This window comes from Molossus molossus, unplaced genomic scaffold (assembly GCF_014108415.1).
Source record: "Molossus molossus isolate mMolMol1 unplaced genomic scaffold, mMolMol1.p scaffold_m16_p_7, whole genome shotgun sequence".
NCBI lineage: Eukaryota > Metazoa > Chordata > Mammalia > Chiroptera > Molossidae > Molossus > Molossus molossus.
Window position 1 is genome coordinate 19,980,398 of NW_023425401.1, and position 21,514 is coordinate 20,001,911.

The following is a 21,514-nucleotide window of genomic DNA, read 5'->3' on the forward strand; positions in this document are numbered from 1 at the left end:
TGAGTTAGTTAGACTATAGACTGTCAGTTGATGAGCATAAAAACAATTTCTATGTATGCTCCAACTTTCCCCACAGGAAGTGTAGAAAGATGCAGATCATCCATTTTCCCAAACGTCTGGCTCCATATACACAAATAACTGGCGATGGGACTATTTTTTAAACCGTGGATGTCATGGTGGCACGTGGAATCTGCTGTAGTAATACAATGACACGCTAAGCAAGCGGCTGAACACTTGGCAGAAGCCAAGATTCCAGAGGATAAAAGACTTGAAGGCTAATCTTCTTTGGTGCATGCATGTTTGTCTTACAACCAAACAATTGTCTGCAGTCATCTGCTCAGCAGTTCTGCACCCTCATATCAAAAAGCTTTAAGTTGATTTTAAAAACCTTTCCAAGGAGCAGATATTCTATAAATATTTTCCAATTGGTTTGTGTACATCATATTCTCATCTGACCACGAAGCTGAAGCGGACGCTGACAGTTTTCATTCATAGACTTGTTCATTCATTCGTTCATCCACCAAGTATTCTCTAAGCATCTACACTGTATCTCTTTGCCAGCTGGACTTCATACTATGATGACAGATTCTTATACTTAAGGAGCTCACATGGCATACATGAAACAGATCTGTAAATAAAATTCCCCCAGTTAACATGTTCTCTAATACAGATCTGGATTAAATGTTTTCCTCCCATTTCAAAATAAGTACCTTAAACATATAGATATGCATGTAGACACAGAAAAGTAAGTTATTAACTGTCTCTAGGGAAGAGAAGAAAGCTTTATAGATAAAATTTTACTTGAAGTGGATGCTTATACAGTAGCCCAGGGGCTTCAAAATGATAAAAATACAACCAACAGCAAAAAAAAAAAAAAAAATTCCTTTGTAAACCAACACACACACACACACTCAAACTAAAACATATGTGTCATGAAACAATACATACACCCTCATATTTTCTATTATATTCCACTCATTTCCATTCCAAATGAGCCAGTCTTGACCAAGTTGATTTTGTAACATTTTAATGAAGGGCAACTAATAGTTTTAAAAATACTAGTTTAAAAAAAAAGAAGCAATTATCCATTTGAAGGAAATAACTCCAGACAAAAGGAACTTCATGTGCCAGTCATGGAGTTACTAATCATAACATGTACAAAGAAATGTTAAAAAGTTCAGTGGAGTTGAATCACCACAGGCATGGGGGTAACTAATTGAAAACTGGAAGGGAAGAATCAAAGTTAGAAAGAAAAATCTAAGGCTGAGAGGTAGGAGAATGTAGGACCAGATGAAATAATCAGACTGTTACTTACTTCTAAGGAACATAGTCTTAATGGTATGACAACAGAAACTCAGCAGCAATCATTAAGGTAGAAAACAGCACTTGACCTTTGTGTTAGGGAAAGACAGCTATGCAGCAAAAAACCCAGAATTCAATGAGACAGGTGACAGGGACAACAATAGAGACCTTAGCCAAAGTAGAGAGGGTGGGGATGGATAGCAAGGAGCAATTTTTTTTCTTTATTGATTTTAGAGAGAGAGGAAAGGAGAGGGAGCGAGAGATAGAAACATCAATGAGAGAGAACATCGACTTGCTGCCTCCTGCATGCCCCCCGCAGGCGATCGGGCTCATAACCTGGGCATGTTCCCTGACCAGGAATCGATCTGGTGACCTTTTGGTGCATGGGTCAATGCTCAACCACTGAGCCACACCGGTTGGGCACAAGGAGCAGTTTTAAGAGCTATTCTTAAGAAGGAGTTTGACTTAAACACACACACACACACACACACACACACACACACACAAACTGGCCTAACAGCACATAATCCTAGTAGAGCTAGAATAAAATAAGATAAAGATAAAATACAAAATAAACAAAACTGTTCTCATTTCCAAAAGTTAAAGCAACCATTTATACGGATTCGTGTATTCAACTGAATATTCTTGAAAGTGCACAGAGTTCTTTAAAATGACTATTAAAAACTGGCATGTAATGAATTAAAATGGCCATTGAAGTTGAAAAACAATAGCCTGGCTGGTTTGGCTCAGCAGTTAGAACATCAGGTTGTGGACCAAAGGTTCGCAGGTTCAATTCCTGGTTAAGGGCATGTACCTGGGGTTACAGGTTCCATCCTGCACCCTGATCAGGGTCTGTGGGGGAAGCAACCAATCAATGTGTCTCTCTCACATCGATGTTTCTCTCTTTCTCCCCCCCCCCACCACTCTATCTAAAAATTAATGGAAAAATATCCTCAGGTGAGAATTATAAAAAATAAAAAAAATATCCGACATACTAGTAATAAGAGAAATATAAACTAACAAAAATATGCTACCTTCTGCTTATCAACTGGCAAAGATTTTTTTAAAACACTAATATTTTATATTGGTAAAGGTGAGCTGAATTCGAAAGTTACTTATGTTACTGGTTGGATTATGCATGTTTTTGATCATTTTTGGAAGTCATTGGGTAGTTTGCATTAAGAAACTTAAAATATGATCACATCTCTTGACTGAAAATTTACCTTAAAAAAAAATAGATATAAATGAAGACAAACTTAAGTCAGCTTAATATTTAAAACAATGAGAATTTTTAAAAAGCCTAAATGTTCACCCTTAGAGAACTGATTAAATATTATACAACTATTAGAAATTATGTTTAATTTGACCTAAATAATCGAAGGATTTATATTCATAATTTGTGTTTAATTATGTTCTAAAGAATAATTAACGACATGAAGAAATACTTATAATGTTGATTTTAAAATGCGGGTGTTACCAAAACATTATAAGATACTGAAAAAAGAAATGGAAGAAGATACAACAACAATGGAAGCACATACAATGCTCATGGACAGAAAGAATTAACATTGTTAAAATGTCCATACTACCCAAAGCAATCTATAGATACAATGCAATTCCTATCAAAATGCTAATGGCATATTTCACAGAACTAGAACAAATAATCCAAAAATTTACATAGAACCACAAAAAACCCTGAATAGCTTTAACAATCTTGAGAAAGAACAAAGTTGGAGGAATCAAACTATACTACAGGCCACAGTAATAAAAACAGCCTGATACTGGTGTAAAAGCAGATATAGATTAATGGAGAAGAACAGAGAGCCCAGAAATAAATCCACACCTCTATGATCAATTAATACTTGACAAGGAAGACAAGAATATGCAATGGAGTAAAGATACATGCAAAAGCGAAACTAAACCGCCTTCTTACACCATATACAAGAATAAGCGCTAAACGAACTAAAGACTTAAATGTAAGATTCGAAATCACAAAACTCCTAGAAGAAAAGAGGCAGTAAAATCTCTACCATTTCTTTTAGCAATAATTTTTCTGCTATATCTCCTCAGGCAAGGGAAAGAAAAACAACAACAACAAAAACAAATGGGACTACATCAAACTAAAAGTTTTTGCACAGCAAAGGAGACCATCGACAAAATGAAAAGACAACCCTCAGAACCCACTGTAGGGGAAAATATATTTACCAGTGATGCATCTGATAAGGGTTTAATACCCAAAATTTATAAAGAACTTATACAACTCAACACCAAAACAAACAAACAATCCAATTGAAAAAAAGAGGACATAGAGATGACCAATAGACATATGAAAAGATGCTCAGTGTCACTAACCATCAGAGAAATGCAAATTAAAACCACAATAAGATATCACCTCACACCTGTCAGAATGTTTTTTTAAATTTATTTATTTATTTATTTTTATCCTAACCCGAGGACATTTTTTTGTTTTTTTGTTCAGATAGAGTGGGAGGGAGAGAGGGGAAGAGAGAGAGAGAGAAACATCGACGTGAAAAAGACACATGGAGTAGTTACCACTCGCACGACCCAACCAGGGCCGGGGACAAACTGCAACCAAGGTACATGCCCTTGGTGGGAACCAAAACCCAGGTCTCTCTGGACCGCAGGCCAATGCTCTAACCGCTGAGCCAAACTGGCCAGGGCCAGAATGGTTTTAATCAACAAATCAATAAACAACAATGCTGGAGAAATGTAGAGAAAATGACACTCAATGTACTGTTAGTGGGAATGCAGATTGGTGCAGGCACCATGGTAAACAGTATAAAGGTTTCCCCCAAAATTAAAAGTAGAACTGCCTTAGGACACAGTGATTCCAATTCTGGGTAAGTATTAGAAGAAATCTGAAACACAAATTCAAAAGAATATATGGACCCCCATGTTCATAGCAGCATTATTTGCAATAGCCAAGATATGGAAGCAACCCAAGTCCCATCAATAGACGAGTGGATAAAGAGTGGTAGTACACGCATACAATGGAATATTACTCAGCCATAAAAAAGAATGAAATCTTACCCTTTACAAAAGCATGGATGAACCTAGAAGGTATTATGCTCAGTGCAATAAGTCAGTCATGGAAAGACAGATGACATATAATTTCACTTATGTGTGGGATCTAAAGAACAATATAAATGATCAAACAAAATTGAAACAGACAGAGATCTGAGTTGCCAGAGGGGAGAAGGATTTGGGGAACTAGGTGAAAAAGGTGAAGAGATTGAGGAGCACAGACTGGTAGTTACAAAAATAGTCACAGGGATGTAAGTACAGCATAGGACATGTAGTCAATAATATTGCAATAATTATGTATGGCACTAGTTAGATACTGGAATATTGGGAGGAACACTTTGTAAAGTATGATTATCTCACCATTATGCTGTACACATGAAAGTAATACAAAATACTGAATGGAAAGTGTAATTGAAAAATAAAATTTAAAAAAATAAAGTAAAATGCAGGAGTCAAAATACATGTGAAGGAAAAATAAAATATGCAAAAATTGTATAGATTATATCTAGATTATGGGATTCTACGTAATATATATTATTTTATTCTTTATACTTTTCTTCATTTTCTGTATTTTCTATAATGAACAAGTATTACTTTTGTAATTAGATACTATATAAAAGAATTTTCAGTATTATTTATAAGCTAAAAATTATAATTGCCTTATACAATGTTTATTAATAAGCAGGTATGTTTTATTGTTTTCTATTTTGTTGACTTGAGATTAAAAAATACTATCAGAATTTAGGAGAGTAAATGCAAATTTAAGAGATTAAATGCAATTATATAATAAGAGAAATTGCTATTTGAAAAGCATACGTTTCTATGAAAATGTTACAAATATATTTTTTCTGCTATTACATGTGATTGGTATCATCATAATGGCATCTGGACAACAAAGATCTCTAATCTGCATTTGCAACCAGAATCAACAGTCAAAATAAAGATATTCCCCAATTTAACATGGTTCTCCTTTGGATTTTTGACTTTACGATGTATGAAGGCAGTATATAGAAACTAAACTGCTTCAAATGTAAATTTTTTATCTTTTTCTGGGCTAGCAATGTGCAGTACAATGCTCTCCCATGATGCTGGGCAGCAACAGCGAGATGTTCCTATTGAACCGTAGTTAATGTAACTATGTTTAAGGTAGGTTAGGCTAAGCTACAATATTCAGTGGATTAGGTGTACTAAATGCATTTTTGACTTAGAATATTTTTATATTTATCATTGTAAGTTGAGAAGCATCTGTACCTGAAATCTTACAAGAATCCCAATTGAATTTTCCCAAAAAGAACATAATTTAAATTAAGATTTAATATTTACTCAAAAATACAATACCAGAATTTTAAAATTGTTATATTCATCCTAAAATCATTATACTGTCTTTTGCTAGAAGAATAATGGGTGACAATATATATTTTTTTGTGTCTCTGTTTTCCAAAATTTCTTTAACATGTTATAAATATATTATATTCTTATACCAACCAAAATTATGAATATGAACTCTTCTATTTTTTAGGTCAAGTTCCTAGACATACAGGAAACTTGAGCCGGAACCTTGGGTACTCTACCTTTTGGGGAGCAGAAGGAATTCAAATTAAAAAAAAAAAAATTGAAAGAGAATTAGCCTTTAAAATTGCAAGAAGAGATTCAGGAGACCACAGTGCTACCAAAATCAGGAAGGGTACAAATTTTAAGAAAGAGCATACCAAGTTACCATGAGATTGAGAAATATGATAATGGGCTTAAAAAGTCACTGGCACATTGACTGTGATGAACAGGCCAGCCCAAATGTTGATTTTTTGTTTGTCTGTTTTTAAATCTTTTTTTTAATTTTGCAATTACAGTTGATGTATAATATTATATTAGTTTCAGATGTATACCCCAGTGATTAGAAATTATAAAACTTATTAAGTGATCATCCTGAAAAATCTCATACCCATTTGACACCATACATATTTATTAAAATACTGACTATATTCCCTGTACTTTATACCCCCATGTCTACACTATAACTACTAATTTGTATTTCTAAATCCCTTCACCTTTTTTCACCTATCCTCCCAAACCCCCTCCTATCTGACTACCATCAGAATGTTCTCTGTATATATGAGTCTGTTTCTGCTTTGTTTGTTTATTTTGATTTTTAGATTCAATTGTTGAAAGACATGCATTTATTGTCATTTTGTTCATATTTTCAAGAAGAACCTTTAACATTTCATGCAATACTGGTTTGGTGGTAGTGAACTCTTTTAGCTTTTTCTTGTCTGGGAAGCACTTGATCTGACCTGCAATTCTAAATGATAGTTTTGCTGGGTAGAGTAATCTTAGTTGTACGTCTTTGCTTCTCATCACTTTTATTATTCTTGCCACTCCCTTCTGGCCTGCAAAGTTTCTGCTGAGAAATCAACTGACAGTCTTATGGGAGCACCCATAAGACTGCTTTTCTCTTGCTGCTTTTAAGATTCGCTCTGCCTTTAACCTTTGGCATGTTAAATTATGATGTGTCTTGGTGTAGGCCTCTTTGGATTCATCTTGTTTGAGACTCTCTGGGCTTCCTGGACTTGTACGTCTATTTCTTTCACCAGGTAAGGAAAGTTTTCTGTCATTATTTTTTCAAATAGGTTTTCAATTTCTTACTCCCTCTCTTCTCCTTCCAGCATCCCCATGATGCAAATGTTAGTACACTTGAAGTTGTCCCAGATTCTCCTTACACTATCTTCATATTTTTGGATTCTTTTCTTTTTGTTGTTGTTGTTCTGATTGGGTGTTTTTTGTTTCCACATATGCCAAATCTTTTATTTGGTTCTCGGTGTCCTCTACTCTACTGTTTATTCCCTGTGAATTATTCTTCATTTCACTTAGTGTATCCTTTATTTCTGAATGGTCCCTTTTTATGTTGTTGATGTTCTTACTAAGTTCTTTGAAGTTCTAAGTTCTTTGAGCATCCTTATAACCATTGTTTTGAACTCTGTATCTGATTAATTTGCTTGCTTCCATTTTACTTATTTTTCTGGAGATTTCTCCTGTTACTTCATGTGTGACATGTTTCTTTGTGTCTGCATTTTGGCTGCTTCTCTTTGTTTGTTTCTATGTATTAGGTAAAGCTGTTACGTCTCCCAGACTTGGTATAAAGGCCTTATAGTAGGGTTTCTGTAGGGCCCAGTGGTTCAGCCTCCCCAGTCACCTGAGCTGGGCACTCCAGGTGCACCCCTGTGTGAACTGTGTGCATTGTCCTATTGTAGTTGAGCCTTGATTGTTGTTGACATCACCGGGAGGGACTGACCTCCAGGCCAAGTGACTGTGTGGACCAGCTGCGACTACAGCCGAAGAGCTGCTGTGTAGGAGCCAACCCCATGGAGCAGGCCTTGCTTCAGTAGGGCTTGGTGCTCATCGAGTCTGCCTCTTGAGTGTGTTGCTCATGGAGGTGGTAGGGTTATAATCTGATATGGTCTGAAGCTGACCACTGTGTGCACTGGTACTGGGCCTCCCAGGAGGTGCAAAGTCAGCCACTACCTGTGCCCTGCCTGGGGCCACCCAGCATGAGCTACAGAGTGATCTGCAGATGGCTGCTACTTGTGTGGGCTTGGAGGTGTCCAGGAGAGACCAAGCTGTGAACCAAGGCAGGCAGCCACTAATACCAGGCCTGAGGCTGTTTATCAAGAGGTATGGGGCATGCTGAAGCCAGCTGCTGCTTGTTTGAGAGATATTAGGAAAGTCCAAAGCAGGAGCCAAGACAGGCCATTCATATGGAAAAGCCACTGGAAACAGCTTGGATGAGCCTGCAAGTTGGGTGGGGCGAAGAGTGTGAGCCAAGCTGGGGAAGACTCAGATATGGTGCCTGCCCGTCGGCTCTATGGAAGAAGAGCTCAGCAAAGGAACAATGGCCTCTGCCAGCACTATTTTCTGGGAGAAATCTGTACCCCCCCCCATCCCAGCTCTTGCCCTGATGCCAGAGAAGTTAGTTCTTCCCTATATGTCCCTGGTTCCTTTCAAGCTGCTGCCCCAAAGCTGGAGCTCAGAGGGAGTGAGTCCGAGTAAGTCCATGCACCATCCCTTTAAGAGGAACTGCCTGGGACTCCAGAAGCCTCCCTGTCACTCAGCCACAATCGCCGCTAGTTTTACAGCTCGAAGATCGGGATTTCTCTTCTGGGTGCTGGAACCTGAGGCGGAAGGGTCTGGTGTGGGGCAGGGACTCCTCAGTCCTCAGGGGGTACCTCCACAGCCAAGATATCCCTCCAATTAAAAACGGCCACACGTGGGTGTGGGCCCAGCCTGTTCTGTGTCTCCACCCTTCCTACCAATCTCCATGTGGCTACTTCTTTAATTCCCTAGTTGTAGGACTTCCTTCAGCCAGATTTCACGAAGTTCTAAATGATGGCTCTGTAGTTTAGTTGTAATTTTGAGTGGTCATGGGAGGAGGTGAGTACTGAGTCTTGACCCCCATCCCAAAGGATAATTTTAATAAAAAGAATAGTAAGTTATTTTCATTACAGACTTTGGCTTACAACAATTCAACAACAACACGCTAGTATAGCCCGTGGTCAGTGAATACTATGTGTAGAGCAGTCTGCGTGCCCATGACCTCGAACAAAGTCCCAGAAGCCCCTCCCTAGCCCTTATGAGGTTGGGTTATGAGTGGGGAGGTGCCCTGGTGAGGAGTAACCTTCGGGTACAGCCCCTTTCAGGCAGTCCTTTCTGAGGCCTGGGCCCCCAACTGTTCTTTGTCACCTTATTTCCAGGAAAGTTTGCATTTTATGTGACTGAGAATTTGATGCCCTGATGCAGCAATTTTCAACCGGTGTTCCATAAGAATTTAAAACATGCAATGCCTGACTATTTAGCCAGGGACGCTGACCTCTTTTCCCTTAGATTGTCAAATACAAAAATGTACAACAGCCAACACAATAGCTGACTGGTGTGAATGAATCAACATTATACCTACTTTTTGTCAAAAAAATATTTTTTTGGTGTGCCACAGAATTTTAGTAATTAGTTTCTGCGCGCCATGATATGGAAAACGTTGAAATTCACTGCCTTAATGTAATGTGTGAATCTTAGCATATATTATACTGCACAATACACAAGCATAGCTTTCAGAATGTTTGTGGTGAGTCCCATTAAGAGTTAGAGATCAAGTCTTTAGTCAATGAGCATATTTTGTCTTGAAGAAAAAGTCTCTTCAGAACCTTTTCTAAGAACAAAACATTCTGAAAATCAGGAAGAGAACAGAAGATCTGTATTTGACTACTGTTGTGATAAAGAAAGAATCACAATTCTTACACAGAGGTGAAGTACTTAGTTGAAGAGATTATTAAATACATGTTGATATTTACCTTGAAAACTAGAAGTAATGTAAAAGGAGAGCGCACAGTAGAGATATACAATCGACACTTTTCTCTAGGTGTGTATTGTAACTGGAATGCCCTTACCACGTTAGGAAACCTATTTCAAAATAGTAATAATAATAGTCCTGGCCAGTTGAGCTCAGCGGTTAGAGCATTGGCCCATGAATCAAAGAGTCAGAGTCACAGGTTTGATTCCAGTCAAGGGCATGTACCTCGGTTGCAACTTGGACCCCAGCCCTGGTCGGGGTCATGTGGGAGGCAGTCAATTGATGTGTCTCTTTCACATCGATGTTTTCTTCATCTCTCTCCTCCCCTCTCCGTCCCACTCTATATAAGATAAATGGAAAAATATCCTAAGGTGAGCATTTAAAAAAAAGTAATAATAATAATAAAGAATGGCACTTAGTTTATGTCACACCCTATTCTAAGTGCATTACTTAAATAAACTCGTATATTCCCCCACAGAACCCTGGGAAGCATTCCTATCACGTTTCTCATTTTTCAGACGTGAAAACTGAGGCACAGACGATTTAACTGACTTGCCCAGGGTTTCCCAGGCAGTAAATGGAGGAGCTGAGGTTTGAAACCAGGCTCAGGTTCTCAGTAATTCAAGTAAATCAGGCAACCTGCTTTCCAATAAATACTGTGGCAAACTACAAAACCGGTTCCCAGCACGAAACAGTTTGTGCCCGTGTTGAGGTTATACTTGATAGTACTGTTGACATGAACTAAACACATGTTAATAGAAAATGATTGAATCACTGTGATATTTCCAGAGGAAAATGCACGTGAAATTCTGGGTCCTGCCATTTGTCTCACAAATAACCCGAAATTAAGGGAAGACGCTAATGCATTTGTAGAAAATAGACTTCTTTTTGCCCACTCTCAGTTCAGTAGTAGAAAAATGAAATTGTATCTACAGAGCTTCTAAAAATCAATCATATTGACATCCCTTAGAGGTCATTTTTATGAGGTAGCCCTGAGTGGTGAGGAGACCGCAGCGTGGTCACCTGTCTGCTCATGGTAATGACCAAAACAGCCAAATGCATTATGACTTTTAGGGTTACTTTATGGGTTAGATTCAAAATCTAACCAGTTACTCATAGTTTCTTGGGGGCTGTAAACCTTTAGCCCGAACCTATGATGCAATATATCTCAGGACCGAAGTATTATAAAAGCACCTTCCTTCCAAAACACGCACGTTAAGGGAACAGCAGGATTCAGTTTCCCTAACCAGCAGCCCCACTGCAAAGACACAACGTACGCTGGTCTGTGTGCAAAGCGAACATCAGCCCTGCTCATGCGGTCTGTGCTAAATTCTTCATAATTAGACATTTATTCCAGGGCAGAGTCAAGGTCATTGGAGTGAAAGGCTGTAATGCTTACATTTATTTTGCCCCTCATGCTTCTCCGCATGAAGTCAAGGAAGATGATGGTACACAGGACAAACAGAAGAAATGTTTCCATTATTGCAAAGGTCTCCTGGTACTACAGAGGCTGGAAAACAGGGACCGAGTCAGTAGTAAAAACAGCTACCGTTGGGTTGAACAGCTTGACCTAGATTTGGCGAAGGATCCCCTCTTCCTTACTCCCTTACGCCTTCTGACCAATGCAAGGGAAACATTAACCGACAGAATGGCAAGCGAAAAGGCAAGGGGCTAGCAACCACAGCCTAATTAAATTTAACAAATTAAGAAGTGGTGAAACCACAGGCAGCTGAAAAGGGGCGCTCAAGTTCAGCACGGCCCCCAACTCTGAACACGGTGGGTGCGATGAGCTATATGAACACCACCTGCCAAGGACAAGCAGGCAAGAAGAGCTCACTGTGACGTCTTCAAGCACAACGACCTCCAGCAAGGATGGGAAGGAAGACACTAGGGCTGTTGACAGTGGTCCAGGTAAAATAAAATGTATTGCCATCTTTTTCTCTAAATAGAGAAAATGTGTGTTTATGTCAGGTTCACAGAGAACGGCCACTAATCAATTAGTCAAGCTTCACACACCTCCCCCCATTTTCTACAATAACAAGTTGCTGGCAAGACAGATCTTTGAGGGATGTCTGTTTAGAAGGATTTGCTGGATGTAATCTAGTCTAAAGTGCCCTGGGCTTGGAGTCAGACACTGTTCGAAAGCAGGCTCTGCCATTCACTGGCTGTGTGATGGAGCCACGGCCTTTGTTTCTCTGGTTTCAGACTCTGTCTCGGAGAGTAGTGTGTGGTGGGATTAAAGGATCCTTTCTAGCTAATTCCATCTACATCTGAAATCTGACTCCAATCACTTTAGTGACCAATTGCATCAGTTTTCCCATTATGTTATGAAAGCATTATTTATTTTTTTATTCCTCACCCGAGGACATTGTTCTATTTATCATCAGGTAGAGTGGGAGGGAGGGAGAGAGAGAGAGAGACAGAGAGAAACATCGATGTGATAGAGCCACACTGACTGGCTGCCTCCCGCACGACCTGACCAGGACTGGGGACAGACCGCAACCAAGGTACATGACCTTGAGTGGAATCGAACCCGTGACTCATTGGTCCATAGTCCGACGGAAAGCATTATTTTAAACTTCTGTGATATTCAAAGTATTTAACAATCACAATACAAGACCTGACCAATTCAGACAGACACTGACCACACTGCCTTCTTTGGGGGGTTAACTGTGGTGACAAATGCACAGAGCACAAAAGCTGTAATATCACTGACCATGATAATGCTCCATTTTAGCAGAAATTGGAAATAATGGCATTTACAATGATGTGTTTTTCTGTGTGTAATGGCCCTTTACCCCCCACCCCTTTTTATTTATTTATCATTATTATGTTTTTTGTTTTTATCCTCACCTGAGGACATCTTTGCATTCATCTTCAGATAGAGCGAGAGGGAGAAAGGGAAGGAGAGAGAGAGAGAAACATTGACGTGAGAGACACATTGAGTGGTCGCCACCCACATGACCCCAACTGGGGCCCAGGACAAACTGCAACAGAGGTACGTGCCCTTAGTGGGAACCGAACCTGGGACTCTCTGGTCTGCAGGCCAACGCTCTAACTGCTGAGCCAAACCATCCAGGGCCCCCCACCCCTTTTTAAAAAAATTACCCCTGATTTGATTATTTACTCCTCTATTAGACTTTATTATTTTTCTATTAGATTTCATACTCAAGCCTTTGTACCTTGTCCTCACTTCCCTTTCTTTTTTTTTTTATCCTCACCCGAGGATATTTTTCCATTTTTTGTACAGATAGAGTGGGAGGGAGAGAGAGGAAGGGAGAGAGAGAGAGAAACATCGATGTGAAAGGGACACATCGAGTGGCTGCCACCCGCACGACCAACCAGGGCCGGGGACAAACTGCAACCGAAGTACGTGCCCTTAGCGGGAACCGAACCCGGGTCTCTCCGGACCGCAGGCCGACGCTCTAACCACTGAGCCAAACCGGCCAGGGCTCACTTCCCTTTCTTTATACCCTTTGATTTGTCCTCATTTAGCCATTTTAATACTTTCTTTACCCACATACTGACCCTCCTTCTGAACTCCTTTTCTGTTTAATATCTAATGCTCTTGAAGTGTTATGGACTTATTTTCTATGATCTAAGATGCAATAAACAACCTCAGTACTCATTAAATGGACATCATCAATATCATCACAATCACCATCAACATCATCAGCCTCCACAATATCATTTACTTTGTTTTTATATCCAAGATACCAAAAAAAGGAGTTTTTCAGTTGCTATTATATGGCTGTACAATGATATACCAACGAGCAGATAGAGCTAAGCATTTCCCAGGAATGTGTTATAAAACTCCTTTTCATTTTATCTTCTTGTTCTGCATAACATGGTAGCTGCCACCTGCCATGCTTGCCAAATACCACAGCTCCATCACATTGGCAAATTTCTGGTACATGTCTGGTGAAATCTGCCCACAGCAATGGACAAAAGATTTTTAAAAATACAAATTTTAGCCCGGCCGGTGTGGCTCACTGGTTGAGCATGGACCCATGCACCAAGAGGTCACCAGTTCAATTCCCGGTCAGGGCACATGCCCAGGTTGTGGGCTCCATCCCTAGTGGGGGGCATGCAGCAGGTAGTCAATCGATGTTCTCTCTCATCGATGTTTCTCTCTCTCTCTTTCTTCCTCTTTCTCTAAAATCAATTAAAACAAATAGTTTTAAAATAATATACATTTTATTCAGTTTAATTTTCTCAATCTTGACTTTAAGTAGTTGTCTAAAAATAGATCACTACTTACTTGTACTAGTGGAATTAAAACTATGCTAATATGTTCCTAATAAGTAAACTTTTTCCTTGGCTAATTCTGGGCTTTCTAAACATTGCAATTAGCTGGATAAATTACAATTCAATCAGTAGTTAAGAGCACCAGAAATGTTCTTTATGTAATGTTTTTTCAGATAGGTAATTTCTGAGAAAAATTCCAATCAACTGATATTTTTAAAATCTATTCATTTGTCTAATTTAATTTCCATGAAATTTAATTGCATACTTGTGTTGTGCAGTGATAGGCAAATACATATTCACAAAATATAAGTCTTTTTGCTTCTTTGTAAGTTCTGTTAAAGTAAACAGTTCTATAATTAGTAAATAAAAAATTTAATAACTAGAACATAAACTTTTAAATTATAACATTTTCAAAGAGATACTTTACAGGTAAAAATGGCCCATACTTAATTTCCAAGGGGGTCTTAAAGAGGCCTCATATCAAATTTATAAAGATGTTCTGAATATATTTTGTGAATCATGATTTGGGGAACACATTTTCAAAAGCCAGACCCCCCCCCCCCAATCTTCTAAATCATAGAATAAATTATCTTAGAGTTGATGCTCATTATCTGATCTTAATGGCTGTTTAGAAATTTCGGAATTGGTAAGGAATGCCACAACTCATTTTTTTTTCCTAATGGACTTAACCCTACCCAGGGTCACCTACAAATTTATTCTGGAATGTATTGAAGTCTTCCATTTGTTTTAATAAATATAATCATACTAAAGTCCTGGACATATTTATTTAATATTTTTTAAAAGAGAGTAGGATGTCAAGGGTATTTTCTCTGTTTCATTTCATTAACATAAATCACTCTGGCTAAGATGAAACAACCCTACACGTGAACTGCATTAAAGCCACGCTGCCCCTCAGGAGGAGAGCCAGAGCCGGGCCATCTCCGGGCTCCCTCGGTCCCGGTTCGGGACATGTTCACAAACAGGTGCAGCCTCTTCACACCAAAGTCAAGAGGAAAGGGTGTCCTCCCACTAAAATCTCAGTTGCTCTCCCATCCCCATGCAGATTTGTTTGCATTGAGTTTATTATTTTCCCTTGATGTATCTTTTCTGGTTTGGGTGTTTGTTTGTTTTAAATCTCCCTCCGCATACACTGGAAAGACAGAGGGAGAAATGCTCTACTTTGATCTCCTTGGCATGTACCCTCGGATGAAAATGTATCCCCTGTTAAATTTTTTTATGTCAAGACCATTCTCTGTCAGAGCAATTCTCTGTGAAATCCTCCACCCTTGTAGAATTCCTCTGCTTCCCATCACTCCCAGCCTCGCTACTAACTTTCCTGAAGGCTCACTGCATGATGCACTGCAGTTTCACTCCAAACAGAAACAACGCGAGGCATTAAGGTTCTATGATTCAAGGCTGCATTGTTGGAGCCCCTCACTTACATGGACCCAATCTAACACACTGTGCCTACTTTAAAGTATTTTTCCTTTGTATGCTTTCTCTGAAAGAGTCCCTGCACTTGTATAAGATGGAGACACATGCCCCTGAGTAGAAATGATAGCAAGGCTGTCCCCTGGAAGCATGAGGGCTTGGGTGGGCAGCTGCGTATAAGGCTTAGATTAGCATCCTTTTCCTTTATCTCTGTTCTCCTCCTGCATGGTCACTAGTTCATGCTTTGTGCCCTCTCTAATGCCTCCCAGTCATTTTCCCTCCCAATCAGCACTGTGCACCTCTCCGGGGAGAAGCTGAACACCTCTGCGTGTCCCCGCTAGCTCAGCACTGAGCCTGTCGTAGGTCAGGTCTTGTCAGGCAGCTTTACGCACAGCCGTGCTGGTGAGAGATGCCTCTCGCACCCGAGGCTGACACACGAGCAGGCAGCCAGGGCAGCCATGTCTGCACCCCCCAGCAGCCCCATCCCGAGGGCTTTATCTGGGAAGGAGTTTCCAACAGGCCTCAGTTTCTCTGGCATTGCCCCCACAGGGGACCTGCCTGCCACAAGCGAAGCCGCATTGCGCAGTGGCTGGTCCTGCGCTACAAAAAGGGAAGAAAGTCTAATGAATCGAAGCATTCAGGAAACCAACTTTAAACGGATGTTTTTGCAAAAGAAAGAAAATGGAAAATGGTTTGCTTTCATAAATGTATTTTAAAAGACAGCACTCGTTACGGACATTCGATGTTAATGGAATTTTAAGAAGTTGATTGGATGATGTAATATAAATCAATATGCCAACTACCATTTCAGAAAAATTACACTGTATAAATCCCGGTCTTAACCTCTCACATGCACCCTTTGAAAATTAAAGACGCAGTTTCAGAGGAAGACAAATAAACAATGATAATTACTGCGAGATAATAGTAAAAAGCCAAGCATTTGGGGAATTGTGCAGACACGGGGGCCCGATCCTCTGGGCAGAACTCAGTGAGAGCAGGCGCGAACCACTGCTGGGCAAACAGAAACACTGGATCCAGGATACTTTTTCTGTTGATTTTTAGAGAGAGTGAACAGGAGGGAGGGAGAGGCAGGGAGAGAGAGGGAGAGAAACACAGATGTGAGAGCAACACATCAATGGGTTGCCTCCCGCACACCCAGGGATCGAACATGCAACCCAGGCACATGCCCTTGACTGGGAATCAAACCTGAGACCCTTGGGCAAGCAGGGCAATGCTTTAACCTCTGAGCCTTACTGGCCAGGGTGAGGAGAATGGTTTTTCTCCTTGAATTTCTAAATCCATGCTTGTTCGTCTTTGGAATGCACTGCTTCCCATTTTGAATTACTGGTGAGGGAACATCCAAGCTTTTGTCCTAGTCCTGACACCGATTTCCTGTATGATCTGGGTAAGTACCTTGTCCAATTTACATGGATATTTAAGGACAAATAAAACATTTCAATAGATGCAGACATTTGAGCTTTGGTAAGAAAGACACTTCATTATGGTGGACTCCAGGAAGATCTATTGATTCATGGAAGGAAGCATTCTGTAGGTTTTTCCGGGAAGAATTCTCCCCTCAACCATCACTTTGGGAAGAGACTCATCACACTTCTTCATCTCCCAGAACACGGAGCCTTCCAGCCACACCATGATTTCTCAAACACACCCCTACTAGGCATATTGGAAGGAAGGCCAATTTACCAAAGGAAGGCTGCCTTCTTTTGTGTTATCTAAGAAAACTATTTCCTCTTTTTTTGGGGGGGGGGGAGGGGGGTCTATAAAATGTCATAAAGGCTCATACCATAATGACATCTGAATGCTCTGATACAAAAATACTTTTTTTCTCCCATTCATGTGTTTTTACTAGGCTTTCCCCCTTTCACTTATATAACTCAACTTACATGGACATCTTAAATACACTGGCTGAGTACTCATGCATGTAGTAAAACGAAAGAGCATTTTAAGCAAATGACTAAGGCCTGCTGATTTATTGCTTTGATAGCTGTAATATCTTTTGAAAAAATATGTGATAACCACAGCTGTGGTTTAATAAAGTTCAGAACATCTGTACAACTAGAAATATTATCTTTGGAAACGAAATGACATTGGCACACCATGACACCATCGGGTCCGCTCCCAAAGCCACTTTTCTTTCTTAAGCAGGGAAAGAGTATATGTCATCATTTACTGTCTTATGTCAGGGTGTGGTTTCTTATCATGAAGGGTATTCACTTCATTGAAACTCGCCCCTACTGACATTAAGACAAACTATGTTCGCTTTTTTTTTTTTCTCTCAGCAAAACATAGTCATGAATAACGAATTAGGTCTTAAAACTTTGTAAGTCCATAAATGGATTTACCCATAAAACCAATTATATGTTCACACTGCAATTAGTTGCTAATTGTAAGCGTTAGAAAAACAAATCTATGTTTTTAATATGTCATATCTGATCTGAAATAAGTTTGGGAGATATATGCACATATTTAAGTGGAAACAAAATATACACGGTGACTGTACAATATCACCAATTTACTATAATTTTGAATGGCAGTAACTTTACCCTAAGAAAATTCTCTGGATGATTTAATAGTGATATCAAAGGAAACTGACCCTCTTTCCCCTTTTCCCTCTCTTGTTGATTCTCTGTTTCTCCTTCTTTCTTTCTTTGTCTTTATGAGTCTGTGTTATCTAAGACCAACCCAGATAAAACCAGTAGAAAACGGAGAAGAAAATCTGTAGAATCTTGGTCACCCAAGTGCTTAGTTTATCTGATGATAAAACATCATTTGGTGCATTACACAACAATATAATTTATTGCTTTTTATTAGATGAATTGTGAGGATCTCAAGGGCAGGTTAGTTTTACTTACTTCTGTATTATCCTATTTATGAATTAGTTATGAACGGTGTAAAATGCCCACTATGTTTGCTCCCTATATATCAGCATTTCCTAACTGTGTTCTGTGGAATGCTAGTTTCCAGGCTATTTATAATTATTTGGGAGAAAAGAAACTGGAGGAGTGGGGAGTTCTATGTTCAAGAAATTTAAGGACACAATAGATGAAATAATGTAAGACTTCCTTACTACTAGAATTTGTAAAGTCTTTAATTTGCTTTCACAAATTATTTATCTTCAGGGGGAGATTCTGTTTACCATTTTTTTATTGCTCAGAAACACTAATTAATATCCTCTCTATCTAGCGTTTAGCGGAATGTCGTTTGGAAACTACTTTTATTGGCATCTCAAGTTTAGAGTCATTGTGAGTTACTTGGTCTCCCAAAGGTCTTTGTGGAGGCTCCTTGCTCTGCTCAGGCTGCCGCAAGGAATCCAGAGCCCGGGAGCTGGGGACAGGGTGCCAGCATGGTTAGGTCCCGGTAAGAGTCCTGTCCTGGCGGGTAGACAATGACCCACTCACCATGTGCTCACACGGCCTCTCCTCCGTGCACGTGCAGGGAGGGGAGGGGGGAGAGGGACAGAGAGGAGGACAGAGAGAGAAGGAATTAGAGCGAGCTCTCTGGCTTCTCTTCTTATAAGGACAGTCATCCCAGCAGACCAGGGCTCTGCCCTCATGACCTCATCTAACCTAATCACTTCTCCAAATGCTATCACATTGGGAGTTAGGGCATCAAGAAACGAATTCTGGGGAAACACAGTCAGCCCATAGCAGTGCCTAAGGAAAAAGAAAACAAAACACTTTCGGATTAGCGGACTATTCGAAGACTTGTTGCGCACTGACGTCCTGTTCCCCGCTGGCCCAAGTCTCCAGGCGTCCTGAACATCTCCCAGCAGGTGACGGAGTGGCGCTTGGTTTTCCCTTCCCCCCGCTGACCTCCCTGGGTTCTCCATGTGCTTACTTGGGCCCAGACACATCCTTGCGAAGGGCTAGCATCCAGTCCAGCCCGTGACTAAGAACACTCAGACAGGAGTATTGGATGAATGGTCACCAGGATGAGGTATAACATGAGACCACAGCAATGTCAAGTGTACTTAAATGATGCAAAAATAATTAACTTTTTATTTCAAAGAGAGCCAAGTCAGATGGTATCACTCATGACTTTGCTACCCAAAGGGTGATAAATAGTGCCGGAAATGGGCCCGGACTCCGCGTCCCTTGGCTTGCACAGCATGACCAGGTCTCCTCCTCCGAGAGGCCAAGGGCTGAGTAACTGTTAATTCATTAAGATGCGCAATCCATCTTCGCTGGCTGGACCAGCGGAGGGGCAGTGCCAAGCGGCAGGAGGATGGCCCGCTCCGTGACGTCAGCAGCCAACCCCCAGGAGGGAGACTTCCTCCGTTCTGCTTCTTGGCTTCGGACCGAACTGGGAGCACTTGTGTGTAACTTCTGTGTGAGAGGCTCTGCAAGCTGGGATTTCATTGAGCAGTCTCCCGAGGGGTCTTTATTCCTCAGGGTGTCAGGACAACGCTAACACCACAGGAGGGCTCCTCACTTATTTCCACTTCAAAGGGGCATTAATAATAATCCTCCTTATTACCGAATCCAGCCAGACCTTTCTGGTGTGATGATTAATTGGGAGGTGTTGTATTTTGCTTCCCCCAATATCAGGTGCAATCATTTCTGTCCCTAAAAAAAAATCAATGTTCTTTCTGCAAAAAACAGGCACAAACAAAAATGTTTTGAAAAGTAATCACTTGTTTAAAACATGGAAATCGGGCTTCTGTGCCGTGAGGAATGTATGTGTATAGCGGTGAAATTCAACACTGGTGAGTGATCGGACTACCTCAAAGTGCAGTTTCTGCCTTCCTGCAGTGGCCTTTGACCCCGCCCTTCCCTCCAATCTGAGAAGAGCTGATGTTGATGGAACATATAATGGCCCCTTTCCTGTGTAGTAAAGTCAGCAATAAAGCTTAGTAATTAAGGGTACCAGGGAGGCCCAGCCCAGCAGGCTAGTGGTGTGGCGAACACTTTTAGAACTTCAAACAATATCAAAGTCACTGAGAAACGGGCCTAGCTCAGTTCTGGTTTGAATTAAGCCTCACTTCCACACGCACTTTTCAAATCCAAGCTCAAACAAGAAAGCCAAGGCCTTCTGGATTTCATTAGAGCCAATTATCTTATCTGTTTCATCTCAGGCCTGACCCCAAGGCTGGCAAACAGCTATTCGGTGCATTTGTGTGGTTGTTTGAGAAAGCCTCCAGTCAGCCAATGGCCCGAGGACCTGCTAATTAAAACACTGTTGCCCCCCTGCCTCTAGTGATTAAATATTTTCAAGCTTTTGTAAATAATTTTTCCATTCTTTGCCCCAAGCCTCAAAGGTCCAATATATGCAGTAATTTATTTAGTTTGTCAGAGAATACTGTTGGAAATAGGGTCATAATGGAGCCTTTGGAAACTTTTATACGTCTTCATACTTCTGAAAGTGACAGTTTATAAACCAGCCAAATGTGTATACTGTTTCTGATGTAATTATGGCCTAATGGCCTTTCTCCTTTTGAAGTGATATAGTATATAACAGGCTTACATTTTGTCAATAATCATATTTCCTCAAATGTCAATGATATCTAGCATCGGCATTTAATGAGATCATTTAAGTCCGAGAAACTGTATCAAGGTATACTGCCTTCAAGTTTTTGGCCTGCGGGCGGGTCACAGTCACAAAGACTCGCTGGGGAGGGAGACTAATCCGATTCAGGCAAGGACCTGCTGGAGAACACTGGGAATTCTTTCCAGAGCCAGATTCTGAGAAATCAGTGATATGATGATGCCACTTCAGAAAAGAAAATATCCAGGGAGAAAAAGAACATTTAGAATTAAAATTATGAAATTACAAAAACGTTTCCCAGACCTAAGTTATAGTCACAGTGATGGCAGAATCACAGAATGATACTTATCTTGTGACTGCATTGTGGGGAGGGGAAGGACATTAAAAACTCTCTTTATAGCTTTGACATACACTGAAGCATAGACGGGCTTGGTAAACAGCCAGGGAAGCCCAGCATGGCCTTCCTAACACGCGGACCCCTTCCTTCATCGGGCCACGTGCGTCAAGTGCATGCAACCCCGGACCGAAGCGTGGTCCGAACAGCACAGACACCTCTTCCCTCCTGTCCTGGGCGCAGCCACGCAGGCTCACAGCTCTTCTAGCCAATCCAGTCATGTTTTATTGGAAGAAAATAAAAATCCAGGGTTTTGT

The 21,514-nt window shown here is 40.5% G+C and overlaps 1 protein-coding gene across 1 annotated transcript in view; it reads right to left on the reverse strand.

Moving 5' to 3' along the window:
• The window catches only part of LOC118619781 (histone deacetylase 9-like), a 234,982-nt gene that overhangs the window by 140,149 nt on the left and 73,319 nt on the right, over positions 1 to 21,514 (reverse strand). The gene's annotated exons all lie outside the window — the stretch shown is intronic.